The sequence below is a fragment of the Ovis aries genome, chromosome 5 (genome assembly GCF_016772045.2).
Source record: "Ovis aries strain OAR_USU_Benz2616 breed Rambouillet chromosome 5, ARS-UI_Ramb_v3.0, whole genome shotgun sequence".
Lineage (NCBI taxonomy): Eukaryota > Metazoa > Chordata > Mammalia > Artiodactyla > Bovidae > Ovis > Ovis aries.
In genome coordinates this window covers 95,858,384-95,872,251 of record NC_056058.1, presented here as the reverse complement: position 1 = coordinate 95,872,251, position 13,868 = coordinate 95,858,384, and the positions used below count along the sequence as shown (strand labels likewise).

Genomic DNA, 13,868 nt, shown 5'->3' with positions numbered 1-13,868 from the left:
CACTTGAAAGCCAACGGTAATTTTATTTTGAAATCAGTTCTAACTATGAATGGCTCCATTACATATTTTGATTCTGAAATCAGCCTCCCATGATAAAACCTGACCTATTTTACTTTTTTCCTTATTCCTTCCTCTGCCCTTCTGGGGATAAAAACAAAAAGGCCATTAGAAAGAAAAGGAAAAACCAGCTATTATTATACATCTACTATAATTATAAACAAGATTCAATTACACTGCTCTAAAATATTCATTGCAAATTTATGATTTAAAGGTATTTCATTTCTTATTCATGTGTAGTTCTCATACTCACAGTATAAATATTTACATTTAATTATGGAAATTTTCACATATTAGTCCCAAGAGCATGAAAATATATTAATAAATTTACATTAATAAGTGATTCTTTGAAAAATTATTAGAAGTGGGAAAAGAAAAGACTTTCAAGTAACTATGGTAGCCAGAGGCTTAAACTTTGGGGCTCTTATTCACCCAGGGCCTTTCCAAGGCCATGTTCAAACAATTGTATCCTTTTGTAAAAATCACAGAATGAGGATATTTTATCTTAAGTTCCTTTGTCTCTTTCTCTGAATTCCTTTCCATCACATGTCCCCTCAAGTTGGGTGGCACTGGAGTGACTGTAGGGTTTTTAGACTCTGTAAGGAAAGTTAAGTTGGGATACATTTAGTTTGAGTTTTGCAGGATATATTTATATGCCTTACAGTCTCATGGATATGTAGTTAAGTGATTACTAGTCATCTCAGAAGAGGAAAGACTTTAAACAAAGTCATTCCAGTAAAGACCAGGCCTGCTCCCCCATCATGACAGGAAGGTAAAAGTCAAGGTCCCACCTCCATGTGACCGTATCTTACAGTGTCTGGCATGGAAGCTTGTTCACAGTGGAGGGTAAACATGATTTGAAATTTACAGACTAAATTATCTATATATTCTCAAGTGATAGTCAAAAATATATACTAAAAAACTATTGAGGGGGAGTAATGTACAGGTATATCAGGCCATTAGTTAATAAAAAGTGCATGTTTTCTTTCACTTTTCAATAAAAAGTGAATTTTGTTGTGCTTGCAGTATTTTTCAGCTTTTAAACTTTTGTAATTATTGTGATTCCTCTCCTCAACCTAAATATTCACTTCCATACCTAATCTTATAGGAGTAGTTTTATAGTCTCTTGAAGACAGTTCCCTAAACTGTATAAGCAAAACCTGGATCTGCTCCCAATCTGGCACTGTGAAATCCCCTTCTATGTGAAAGAGTGGACAAAAATAAACTCACGTTGAATAAATGATTTTCTTATTTTTGGACTTCTATTTTTCTTCTCTTCACTTGTGGAGACTGATTCATTCACCTACGAAATGGGACTCTAGTCTTTCACTTTCACTTTAAATGCTAACTCTAGGATTTTAAACGAATTTTGGCCAGAGGTAGATCATTAATCCTGACTGACTGATGACACTAGCCAGGATTTTCCTGAGCAACTCCAGATCTAGATCGAGAGAGAGAGAGAGAATAGATAGATGCTGGATAGATACACACATATACAGAAAGAGGGGAATTTAAGAAATTGGATCACATAATTACAGAAGCTGACAAGCATGATATCTGCACGATTTGATTTGTACCCGTCTAGGTCTGCATGCTGCAGACCCAAGAAAGAGGTGATGTTTCAGCTCAAGCCTGAAGGCAGCCTACAAGCAGAATTTCCTTTTCCTCATGGAAGCTGGTCTTTTTCTCTGAAGGCTTTCATTTGCAATGAGGTGACTATGACCCCCATTACGGGAGACTAATTTGCTTTACCCAAAGTCTACTGATTTAGATGTTGAACTTATCATAAAATACCTTCACAGCAATGTCTAGACTAGTGCTTGACCCAACATGGAACATCTGAGTCCTATGGCCTAGCCAAGTCGACACATCCAGTTAACCATCACGTGGATGGATACACGGTGAAGGCAGGAACCAGCATTGCTACATTCACCAAACTCATGGCACAAAAATAAATTTGCCATATCTGATTAATTTGTGGGAGGATAAATGCTATGAAACTGAGTATCAAAATCAACGAAAAGGGATCAGATAAAGAAAGTACATTTTGCTTGTGAAGCAAACAAGGTATCAGAACACATGAGGGCCTGACTGTAGATACAGAGTAGAATTCTGAGATCCAGGCCAGGTTATAACCTTAGGAGAGTCCTAGGAGTCACCTAGAATAACTAGAGTACTTCAAATTGTATTTCCCCTAACCCTTTAGGGGATTCCAGAGAAACAAAGAGATTGCAACCATGTGAACCAGCATCCCTTATAGTTCTAATATTCAACTGGATGTTATTATATAAGATTTAGCAAAGATGGGGGAGGAATATTGAAACAAGATTTGATAACAGCTCTACATTAGATGTGTTATGCTACCTTTTGACTTAAAGAGCCCATCTGTTAAATTATCATCTAAAAAGATAGCTTTGAGAGGCAAAGGAGGCTTAAAACCAGACACATTCATAGTCTATATCACAGTTCAGAGTGGCTGATTCTCTAAATAATGTTTCAAAGAACTGCTTGTAAAGTGACTTTTAACAAGTGCTGACAGACATTAAATACAAAGTAACCCCTCTTGATCATCCAAATCTTTAACATTATAAAAATGAATTTCATGGGGTGGAAAAATAATGCAAACAAATTTTATTATATGACATGTCATACTTAGCATCTTAGCAACATAAGAGTATATACATATATATATGCCTATATCTATATCTATATATATATACTCTTTTTAGATTCTTTTCCATTATAGTTTATCACAAGTATTGAATATAGTTCCCTAGGCTATAGAGTAGGCCCTGATGTTTACCTATTTTATATATACTAGTGTGTATATGTTAATTCCAAACTCCTAATTTATCCCTCACTGTCCTTCCCCTTAGGTAACCACAAGTTTGTTCTCTACATCTATGAATCTACTTCCATTTTGTAAATTAGCTCATTTGTATCATTTTTTAATTCCACATATAAATGATATCACATGATACTTGTCTTTCTCTATCTGCCTTAATCCACTTAGTTAATAATTTCACAAAAGACCTCAAATAGCCAAAGCAATCTTGAGAAAGAAGAACAAAAAAAAGTGGAGGAATCATGCTTCCTGACTTCAGACTATACTATGAAGCTGCTGCTGCTGCTGCTGCTGCTAAGTCGCTTCAGTCGTGTCCACCTCTGTGCGACCCCATAGACAGCAGCCCAACAGGCTCCCCCATCCCTGGGATTCTCCAGGCAAGAACACTGGAGTGGGTTGCCATTTCCTTCTCCAATACATGAAAGTGAAAAGTGAAGAGTGAAAGTGAAGTTGCTCAGTTGTGTCCAACTCTTAGTGACCCCATGGACTGCAGCCCACCAGGCTCCTCCGTCCATGGCATTTTCCTGGCAAAAGTACTGGAGTGGGGTGCCATTGCCTTCTCTGATACTATGAAGCTACAATAATCAAAACAATATTTTACTGGCATAAAAAAAGATATATAGACCATTATCCTTGTTAAGGGATTTATGAGTCTTTTTGTTTAGATTTTTCCAATGAGTGTCATACTCTTATTCACTAGGCAGCTTAATACGATATGGTAAGGTAATGTAGCCTATCAAACCCAGTCTCCAAAAACACATTCTCTTGTCAGTAAATTGATCCTCCTCTGTATTTTGGTTAAGGTCTGTCTGCATATCTTTATCCTTCTTCACTTACTCTCCAAGTTTATGTCCTATTTTTATCCTAATCCAAATCTAATACCTCAATCAAAGATTAGACCTAGTCTTAACCCCTTAATAAATGCAAATGCACAAAAGAGAAGCACCAAGATAATAAATCATTCAAATTTATAACAGTGGTTTTCAAACCATCCTCTTGCAAAACACTGGCTTCCCTCATGTTGATCTGTGACACTTTAACTATTAAAATCTTAACGTGGTAACTCTTCCCAATCTGCGCATTTAAAAATGTAGTTAGCAGATAAAAATTTTGATGTGAAAGAATAATTAACAGATAAAAATTTTGATGTGAAAGAATTCTTTCATATATTTAAAGTAAAACTTTAATGTCATCTAGTACCAACCAGATGACAAAATGAATGTATCAATAAATGAATATTCAGTTCAGTTCAGTGGCTCAGTCATGTCCGACTTTTTGCAACCCCATGAATCACAGCACGCCAGGCCTCCCTGTCCATCACCAACTCCTGGAGTTCACCCAAACTCACGTGCATCGAGTTGGTGATGCCATCCATCACTAAATTTTACACAAGCATTATCACTTGAAAATAATATTCCCCGTTGTACATTAATATGCCAACATTCTAATTATCCATTAGCTTCTTTTGAGTTTGGTTAGAAAGAATAAGTTTCTGACAAAAGCTCAAAGTTCACTAACAAATTGAGTTTCTTTATTCAATGTTTTAGCATTAACCTTGAGTTTTGACATCCCCACCAAAGTATCATCGTCATATGAAATCATACAGAAACGACCAGCCTTCCAACCCACTATTATCTCTCATTTTTAAAATGCAGTATGTATTTTTCATTTTCCATCTGTAAATTCTTCAAAATGTATGCATAGCTATGATTTTCCAGTCTTTGTATCCTCCACACCACTTATCATGTTACTGACATATCAGAGATGCTTAATAAATATTTATGACATTTATTTCTACCATTAAATGACACCCTTCAACTTTAGACGATCTACAGTTTTTAGTCCACTACCCACACAACCGCACATGTCTTCCCAGCACCAATCCTAGCTGCTAATCTCTTGAACAGCATAAAGAATAATTGCAGACCAAAGTTTTGCTTTGCCTGTTTCCCACAGTGTATTCAGTTTATCTCCTCACTCTCAGTACTGAAAAATAAACAAAAGAAAATGGTAACTTCACCCACCTCTTCTCTGGCAACCAGAGCTCTGGAAACCCAGCATGCAATGATTGAGAATAAGAACAGCATCAATAACATTAGGAGTAATAATTACCAGGACTTACCTGGTGGTCCAGTGGCTAAGACTCCACACTCCCAATGCAGGGGGCCCAGGTTCAATCCCTGGTCAGGGAACCAGATCCCACATGCCACAACTAAAAAAAAAAAAGATCCCACATCCTGCTGTAACAAAGACCCCATGTGCCGCAACTAAGACTCAGCTCAGCCAAATAAATAGAATATTAAAAAAAAAAGAATAATACTTTATTTTACTAGGTGCATAATTTATTTAGGCATTGTACTAAGCACTTTACAAGGATCATCTTGTTTATTCCCATTAATGCACTTAGAAGGTAGGTTTTGTAATTGGATGACTGCTCTCCATTAACCGTAAAGTCTGCATGGAAGAGAAAACTAGGGTACCTGAAGAGGCCCTGCAACTGGGATAAGAAAGAAACAGCAGCCTTGATAACTAAACCCCAGACAGGCAGGAGAACAACCCAGCTCTCATATGTTCCTACTCCCTTACCTTTGTTACAACTTAGAAGAAGGGGGAGCATTTTGTGTATATGGAGGAACATGAACCCTGAAAGGACTAAAGACTGTTTCTACAATAGATGGACTGAGGATTCATAATAGAAATTAATATCAGTTATGGAAAAGTAAATGTGTATTTCTTGCATGGGTTTCCCCTGCTGGCTCAGTGATAAAGAACTCATCTGCCAAAGCAGGAAATTCAGGAGATGTGTTTGATCTCCTGAATTTGATCTCCTGAAGTTTGATCTTCCTGAATTTGTCAGGAAGATACCCTGGAGGAAAGCATGGAAACCCACTCCAGTATCCCTGCCTGGAGAATTCCATGGACAGAGGAGCCTGGGGGGCTACAGACTATGAGGTCACAAAAGAGTTGGACACAACTGAGCAACTAAACATTTTTTGCACATCTGAGATTCTAGACCTAGGTAATGATATCACCCCTATGGTTCAAGGGGCAGGTAAAAAGCTGAGATTCAGACATTTGTGCAAGACCATACAGATATTCATTGATGGTATCTGAATTAGAAACCATAATATTTGAAACCACACTTTACTCTTTTGAGCATTGGATACATATAAATTTCACAAATTTAATGGGAATATTTTGACATTAAAAATGTAACCTGCCTCAGTATCATTTCTCCCAGAAGTTACATCCTTCCTGCATATCTCTGGGTCACCAAAAAATAAAGGCATAAGTGGCTCTGGATAATAGCTCTGTCCTATAGAAATATAATCCAATCTAAATATAATTTTAAATTTTTTAACAGCCACAAGTAGAAAAAAAAACTTCAAAAACAGAAGTCAAAATTAATTTTCATAATCTATTTCCTTGGTTGCTGCTAAGTCACTTCAGTCATGTCCTACTCTGTGCGACCCCAAGACGGCAGCCCATCAGGCTCCTCTGTCCCTGGGATTCTCCAGGCAAGACTACTGGAGTGGGTTGCCATTTCCTTCTCCAGTGCATGCCTGCATGCTAAGTCACTTCAGTCATGGCAGACTCTTTGCAACCCTATGGACAGCAGCCCACGAGGCTCCTCTGTCCACGGGATTCTTCAGGCAAGAATACTGGAGTGGGTTGCCATTTCCTTCTCCAAATGGACTTCTAGAACTGGGTTTTTAGAGATGAGTCTGTGTGTATGCTTACTCGCTCAGTCATGTCCGACTCTTGCGACCTGATAGACTGTAGCCTGCCAGGCTCCTCTGTCCATGGGATTCTCCAGGCAAGAAAATTAGAGTGGGTTGCCATTTCCTTCTCCAATATATTTCCTATAAAAATAACCAAAATATTATCATTATCAATATTTTAAATTTTCAAATAAATTATTCTACATTTGTTTTTACACCAAGTCTTCAATTCTGTTGAGTATTTTACACTAACATACATCTCAATTCAAATTAGCCACATTTCAAGCACTCAACAGAACGTGAAGCTAATGGCTACCTTTGGACTGTGCTAACCTAGATAAAATACAATAAAGTGGTAATTCAAATTCATCACCAAGGACACTTTTCCACCCCGAGTCACGTTTTCCCCAGACACTCCTTCTTCCACAAAGTGCTGTGCCCAGCCCTTGCGTCCATCTTTCCCAGAACCTTAACTTCCTTTGAAAAAAATTCTCAGAATTCTGGGGAGTCAAGCTTAGCTGTTTGTTTTAGCAAGACAATTTTTACTTGAAATTTTCTTCCCTCACTTTTATTAACAGCTTTATTGTGGAATAATTGGCATATAAAAACTCAGTTTAGTGAGAAATTATTCTGTTTTAGTAAGGACAAGAGTTTCTCGGGTCTTTTCTGCATGTCTTGTATTATGCTAGCTTTTATGAATAACCCTGGTGAAGTCTCACAACCTATGAGGAAGTGCTGTCAGTATTATTTATCCCATTTCATACATCAGGAAATTGAGGTTTAGAGGGCTAGTGTGACTTGTCAAAGTTATTTGCTGGTTAGTGGAGCACCTGGATTCAAAACTCAGCAGGCTGCCTCCACTAAGCAATCTTGTGTTCAGGCTACCTACCTGTAAATGCCAGTAAGACCTAGGTTTATGTTGCTGCACCATAAAACACTAGAAGCAGAGCTGAGGAAGTGCTAGAGCCTGTGATATTATTACCTAGAAAAACAGAAGAAACAGAGAAATGCAGAATTCTGCCTAGTCAAGCTAAGCTCCCTGTAGAAAACACCTCCTCACTCACAGAGGCTTATTTGACTTATTTGACTCTGGTCTCTTGCCGGCTTCCCTGGTGCCTCAAGACGGTAAAGAATCCGCCTGCAATGCGGGAAACCTGGGTTTGATTCCTGGGCTGGGAAGAGCCCCTGGAAGAGGGCATGACAACCCTCTTGCCTGGAGAATCCCCACAGACAGAGGAGCCTGGCGGGCTATAGTCCATGGGGTCGCAAAGAGTCTCTTGTAAACTTAATGTTTGTAAACAGGAACTTTACAATAATTCTGTGTTATTTTTGCTGTGTAATGGAATGCACCCACATTACAAGCTGGAAGTACGTTATGAAACAGAAAAAAAGCTAGAACATCATGTTTCATGTTCTCCTCTCATAATATACTCAAGAACTTTTGAAGCTATCCTCTGAATTTCATGACATGCATTCTCCCTTCAAGAACAACTGCTAAAACATTTGTGAAGCGAGAGCTCCACCAGAACCTGCCGTCTAAAGATAATCTCTTCTGCCTTAACCTGGCAGCCACCACGCCCCATCATCACCTCATCATCACTGGTGACTAGGGAGAGAGCCCCCGGGACGCAACAGACGCCGACGTGTCTGAGCATTTCTGCAAATGGAGGAATCCGAGCTAGGAGGAATCGGATTGAGATGGGGGAGTCTTTAGGCAAAGTAAGAGAAGTGAAGCTCACCGTTTCTTCTGATAAAAATAACCTGAGTAGCGAGTGAGAAGGGGAACAGCAGGCAAGTGCGGTCCCCCTTGCCTGGTGAGGTCCCCTCTTCCTCCTATTCCTGACTCTCCTGCCTCCGAGGGGGCACCTGGAGCCACAGGGGCAGAGCCTTTAACAGGAACGCAAGAGAGCTGCCTGGCTCAGAGGTCAGCACGACTCTGGGAAATCTGAAAGACATAAAACAAGGGTAGACCTTTTTGCCCCCCATGGGAGATGAAGCCAGAACAGATTTGAGAAATCCCAGTAGGGAGTGAAACCTTGGCACAGCTGGCGCTCCGGCGCACCCGCAGCGTCCGGGACGTTTCCGGCCACAGGGTGCAGCTGAGTGACCCCAGCTGCCTCGGCGTGTCAGAGGCTGCATCCTCTGAACATACATTCATCAGCAGCCTACACCCACACCCACAGGCAGCCCCAGATGGCCTGTGCATCCTCGGCAGCTGGGGGAATGAGGAAAGCACGCGCGGCCCAGTGGCCGAGAGAACGGACTGTGAGCTCCTCTGGGAATTTCGGGGAACACCCAGGAGTCGTTGGGAGACATCTGGAGGGTCCACAGAGGCAGGTACAAATAGAATCAGAGAAATCATCTACAGGTTGAGAGCCTAATTTTATTCCCAGCTTTGTGTTATTAGGCATATAAGCATATCTCTTTACCCGTTACTCAAACTCCAACTTACATGCTCAAGGTCACTAAATTAATTTTCCCGACCTCAGGAAGAAAAGGAACATGTCAGTGGAGAAGAGGCCAAGGGAGACCTCTGTGTAGGGAAGGATGGGCACTGGGGTGGATTGTGAAGTTGTGTCCGCAGGGACACACTTTCTGACAATGGTGAGTCCTGACCCTGAACCTGAGCAGATAAATGCTGAATGGAAGCCTCCCTGTAGCCAATTTAGGCAATGGTATTTTGCCAATTAATCATTATCAGTACAAGTGAGAACAAATGATTCCATCTAATAAAGTTTTAATAGGAATGTTTTATCAGAATTTTTTATAATGTCTCATGTTTTTTTCATACAAATTTACCTAACTACTCAGTCTTATAGCTGAGCAAGTAGTGAGTCACATTTGTTTCAGAAATTCAAATCATGTTGTACAAATAAACAGGAAACTGATTCATCCTTTCAGATTTCCACAAACTGCAACTGAGCTGCCAGTAAGACTAATACCAGGAGCATTTCTCCACAAGAGGGCGCCAGAAACTGACGTTTCTTAATAACATAATCTTGCCAAACAAGTGAATATTTCTGAGTTTAAAGACAAGGTTAAACTGGCCTGGAGAATTCCATGGACTGTATAGCTCATGGGGTCGCAAAGAGTCAGACACGACCCAGCGATTCTCACTCACTCACTCAAAAGAGAGAAGGAGTCAAATACATAGAAGCAATTGGCAGATGTATCAGCTTCATATTCTTGCTTTTTGCTAATGCTTAAATAGTTTGGAAATCTCCATAATAGTTCAGGACGTTAAATATGTAAATAGCAACATTTGAGCAAGGGAGATCATGGTGTCATTCTTCTTGAGATTGCCTTGCTGAGTACAGTGGGGGTTTTGTAATGAATTAATTTTAATAGGTTTTCTCCACTTAAAAAGTGACTCAGGATGGTATTTCAATTATAATCACTGGTACATATCCTTTTATGCAATGGCCAAACTGTTACATTAAACAACAGAAAACATAACAAAGTATCTATTATGGTATGTCATTGTTAATTTGCTAAGGAATGCCAATTTTAAGGATTTGGCTTTTAAAATGACGTAGAATACAGATAGAGTGGTTAGAATATTCTATTATCAAAATAGAGAGCAACACATTTGTTTGGGGAGGGAGGCAAAAATATGATCCAAATTACAATAGAAATGTATTTAAATAAACTTTTTTTTTTTTTAAGAAAGAAGAAAATGTCAATAGTACTGAGGAGAGAAGAACCAAGATACTTTCAACAGGAAAATGTCAAGCTGATGATTCTTAAGACAAGTACACACAGTAAGTTTTATTCAGATTACTCAGTCTCTCACATCTGTATTATTCTTACATTTAAGCAGTAACAGTATCAATGAGCTATGTTCCTTCACTGTCCCCTGTATTTCTCCTTTCAGCACTTAAAACTGTAACCAGAACATCAGACCGTTTGTATGAAGGATGGGGAAGAATAGCGTGTGACTTCTAAGCTGATTCAACTGTGTCCGACTCTTTGCGACCCTATGGACTGTAGCCTGCCAGGCTCCTCTGTCCGTGAGATTCTCTAGGCAAGAATACTGGAGTGGCATTGCCATGCTCTCCTCCAGGGGATCTTCCCAGCCCAGGGATTGAAAACATGTCCCCTGCGTTGACAGGAGGGTTCTTAACCACTAAGCACCACCTGGGAAGCCTGGGGAGTATAGTACATAGTCCTAAAGGCCTGGTTTGAGCTACTCAAACAGTCACAGAGAATTCAAAAGAGCAAATAGTTCACATTAAAACAGTGTGTTCACCTCCTGCAGAACGCACAGGGCAGTGGAAACTTGGAGTGGATCCCGTTTAATTCATTTCCTTATGTATTAACTATCTATTGTCACATAATAAATTACTCCAATGGATAATGATTTAAAACAACACAGATATATTACTAACAGTTTCTTTGGGTCAAATAATCAGCAAAAGCTCAACCAGTGGTTCTAGCTCAGGGTCTCATGAGGTTGCAGGCAAGATATTAGCCCAGGCTGTAGTTATCTGAAGGCTTGACTGAGGCTAGAAGATCTGCCTCCAAGATTTCTTACTCAAAAGGACTCACCTATGGACCTCTCCAATAGAACTGCTTGAGAGTTCTCGTAATGGGCAGCTGGATTTTCCCAGACTGAGTGGTCCAAGGGAGCAGAGCAGAAGTCACAAATGTTTTACAACCTTGACTACAAAGACACACTCAATCAGTTCTACAATATCATATTGGTTATATAAGTCACTTTTCCAAAGTGGGAGGAAACCGCACAAGGACTTGAATACCAAGGGGCTAGAATCATTGCGGACTGTCTGGAGAGATGGTTCCATGCTCAGCTCCTCTGGATACTCACATTCTACATATGCATGGCACTCCCAATCAGCCACCCAAGATGTAAGCAGACAGGCATCTCAGCCAAGGGTCCTTTTGTCTCTCCCTCCTCCCACAGCCTCTGATTCTCTTTATGCCCCCTTTCTCCTCATGCTCATCTCCTTCAACCAGACCCACAGAGTCTGTCACTGGATATCTCCTTATTCAGATCCTTAATGTTTCATTGCCACATCATTCCAGAGCTTTCCATCACTGAGAGCAGAAGAGAAGGGAAAACGATTTTTCACTGAGATCAGTCTTTTAGAATCTCAGTATAAAGCCATTATCAACTTCATACGGCCAAGATACAACTTTCAGTGTATCTCCTACACTTGATAATGCTAAAGAACATCTGTCTCCTCCTCGAATCAAATTTCAAAAGACACCCTGTTTTCTTGGCCTCAATATGAGTCAGGCTCCAGGTTGGATGGGGGAGGGGTTGTGGAATGAGGAAGGGGGAAAAGGAAACAAAAACCATATAACTATGCAACAGTTGCAATACAAAAATTACTAGTCAATTATTCCTTTGAGGTACATCTTACCTGATAAAATATATACTCTCCAAATGCAAACAGTGTCTACTTCTATGCCACTTTAATCCTAGTACCGGCCACAGTGTCTGACACATAATAGATACTCTGTTAATCATTTAGTATAAAATAGGCAGTCCACCCAGTCTTCTAAGCCTGTTAGACACTCTGCCAGCCCCAGTTCCCCTGACTTGCACTTTCTCTTAAGGCTTGTCTGCATCCTGCCATATCTTCAAAACTCACCCCTTCTAAAATAAATCCTCCTTCTTTAATTATCTGGTGAAAGCTGCCTGGTTTTTGTTGTAGTTAAGTGGTCTCCTAGAGAAGAAATGTGACCATCCACAGCCAGCCTCACCCTTTTCCCTCCCTCAGGGGAGAGCACCCCCGACAAGATAGCACCGAGACAGGAGAGCTTTGTTTTATTTCTCTCTGAATCTTTTGCAGGGAACATAGCATTCATCACAAGTAACAAGTCCCTAGGAAATGTTTTGTGGGAACTGAACCAGACCACTCCTCCCCTCTCCCCACACTCAAGCTGTGATAACTGGTAGGTCCCCACCCCCAACATGAGAATGATAATATGAAAGGTTCTTCCTAAAAAAATTAGAGAGTGAGAGAGAAAGCCTGTGCTGTGAACTCTACATTTCCACCAGATAAAAGCCATGGGAGGTCCCTGAAGGAAGGCATCCTCCATATTTATAACACAAAATCATCGTTGGCTAGGATCACTTGGTAGTCAAAAAGCAGGGCTGACTTTCTCCTTTTTTTTTTTTTGTTTTAAATGTGTTGAACAGCCTCTATTTTCCTTGTGTAGTAGGCAGAACTAGGTTATAAGGGTTAACCTGTGTCTTGCACTGCTCATCATTCCCTACCTCAGTCATAGATTTCCAAGGAGAGAGATACATCTTCTAACAACTAACACCTACATAGCTCCCATCATCATTAAAAGTCATGCTATTAATGTAAAACAATGCAAAAAGAGTAATTTATGATTTTTCAATTGTACACACATACACAAATACACACAAAATAAGCATAAAACAGAGATGTGCTTATATATATGTACACACACATATATGTACACAAAACATACCATTTACATATATATATACATACACACATACATATACACCAAAAATACCATTTACAACATGTGAAGATTTCAGATGCTGATTTTTCTCCTGTAAATGATTCCATTTGATAAAGTAGGTATTCTAAGCTAGAGGAATCTATATTTATTTCCACATGACTCAGTAATTCTATTTTTATTTTTCACAGCAAAAATGTCACTTACAAAAGAAAAATTATTGTATTATTAGTTGAGACTTAACCAAGTCTGTGTAAAGGTAGAACTGAGTTGTTCGATACAGTCCTAGTCATATGTGGTTATTTAAATCTAACTGTTAATTAATTAAAATTAAATAAATTTAAAATTCAGTTCCTTGGTCACATCAGTCACATTTCAAATGCTTACTAGCCATGTGTATCAGATGGTGCCGAACATTTGCATCATCACAAAAAGTTCTACTGGAGAACTGCTGAGCCCTGAATAATGACCTCTTTGGATTCTTCCAAAATTAAATTTTGAAATTTATATGACTAAAATTAAAAATTGATCACACGTTAGAAGAAAAGGGAATCTTCCTATACTATTGATGAGAATGTAAACTGGTACAGCCACTATGGAGAACAGTATGGAGATTCCTTAAAAAACTAAAAATAGAGTTACCATATGATCTAGCAATCCCACCCCTGGGCATACATCCAGAGAAGACACCAATTTGAAAAGATGCGTGCACCCCTGTGTTCATAGCAACACCATTCACAACAGCCAAGACATGGGAACAACCTCAGTGTCCACTGACAGATGAA

The 13,868-nt window shown here is 39.5% G+C and overlaps 2 long non-coding RNA genes across 2 annotated transcripts in view; one reads left to right on the top strand and one right to left on the bottom strand.

Annotated features, from left to right (window-relative positions):
- The window catches only part of LOC132659907 (uncharacterized), a 33,929-nt gene extending 23,869 nt beyond the window's left edge, over positions 1-10,060 (bottom strand). Inside the window, exons 1-3 of the long non-coding RNA XR_009600940.1 lie at positions 8,364-10,060; positions 6,644-6,765; positions 5,025-5,114 (exon numbers count right to left, since the gene is read on the bottom strand). This is a non-coding gene — a long non-coding RNA (uncharacterized LOC132659907). The remainder of the gene's footprint in view (positions 1-5,024; positions 5,115-6,643; positions 6,766-8,363) is intronic.
- LOC121819738 (uncharacterized) lies at positions 8,740-13,433 on the top strand. Its single transcript, XR_006060080.2, has 3 exons — positions 8,740-8,961; positions 10,291-10,385; positions 10,499-13,433. It is a non-coding gene; the product is annotated as an uncharacterized LOC121819738 (long non-coding RNA).
- Positions 13,434-13,868: the final 435 nt, after the last annotated feature.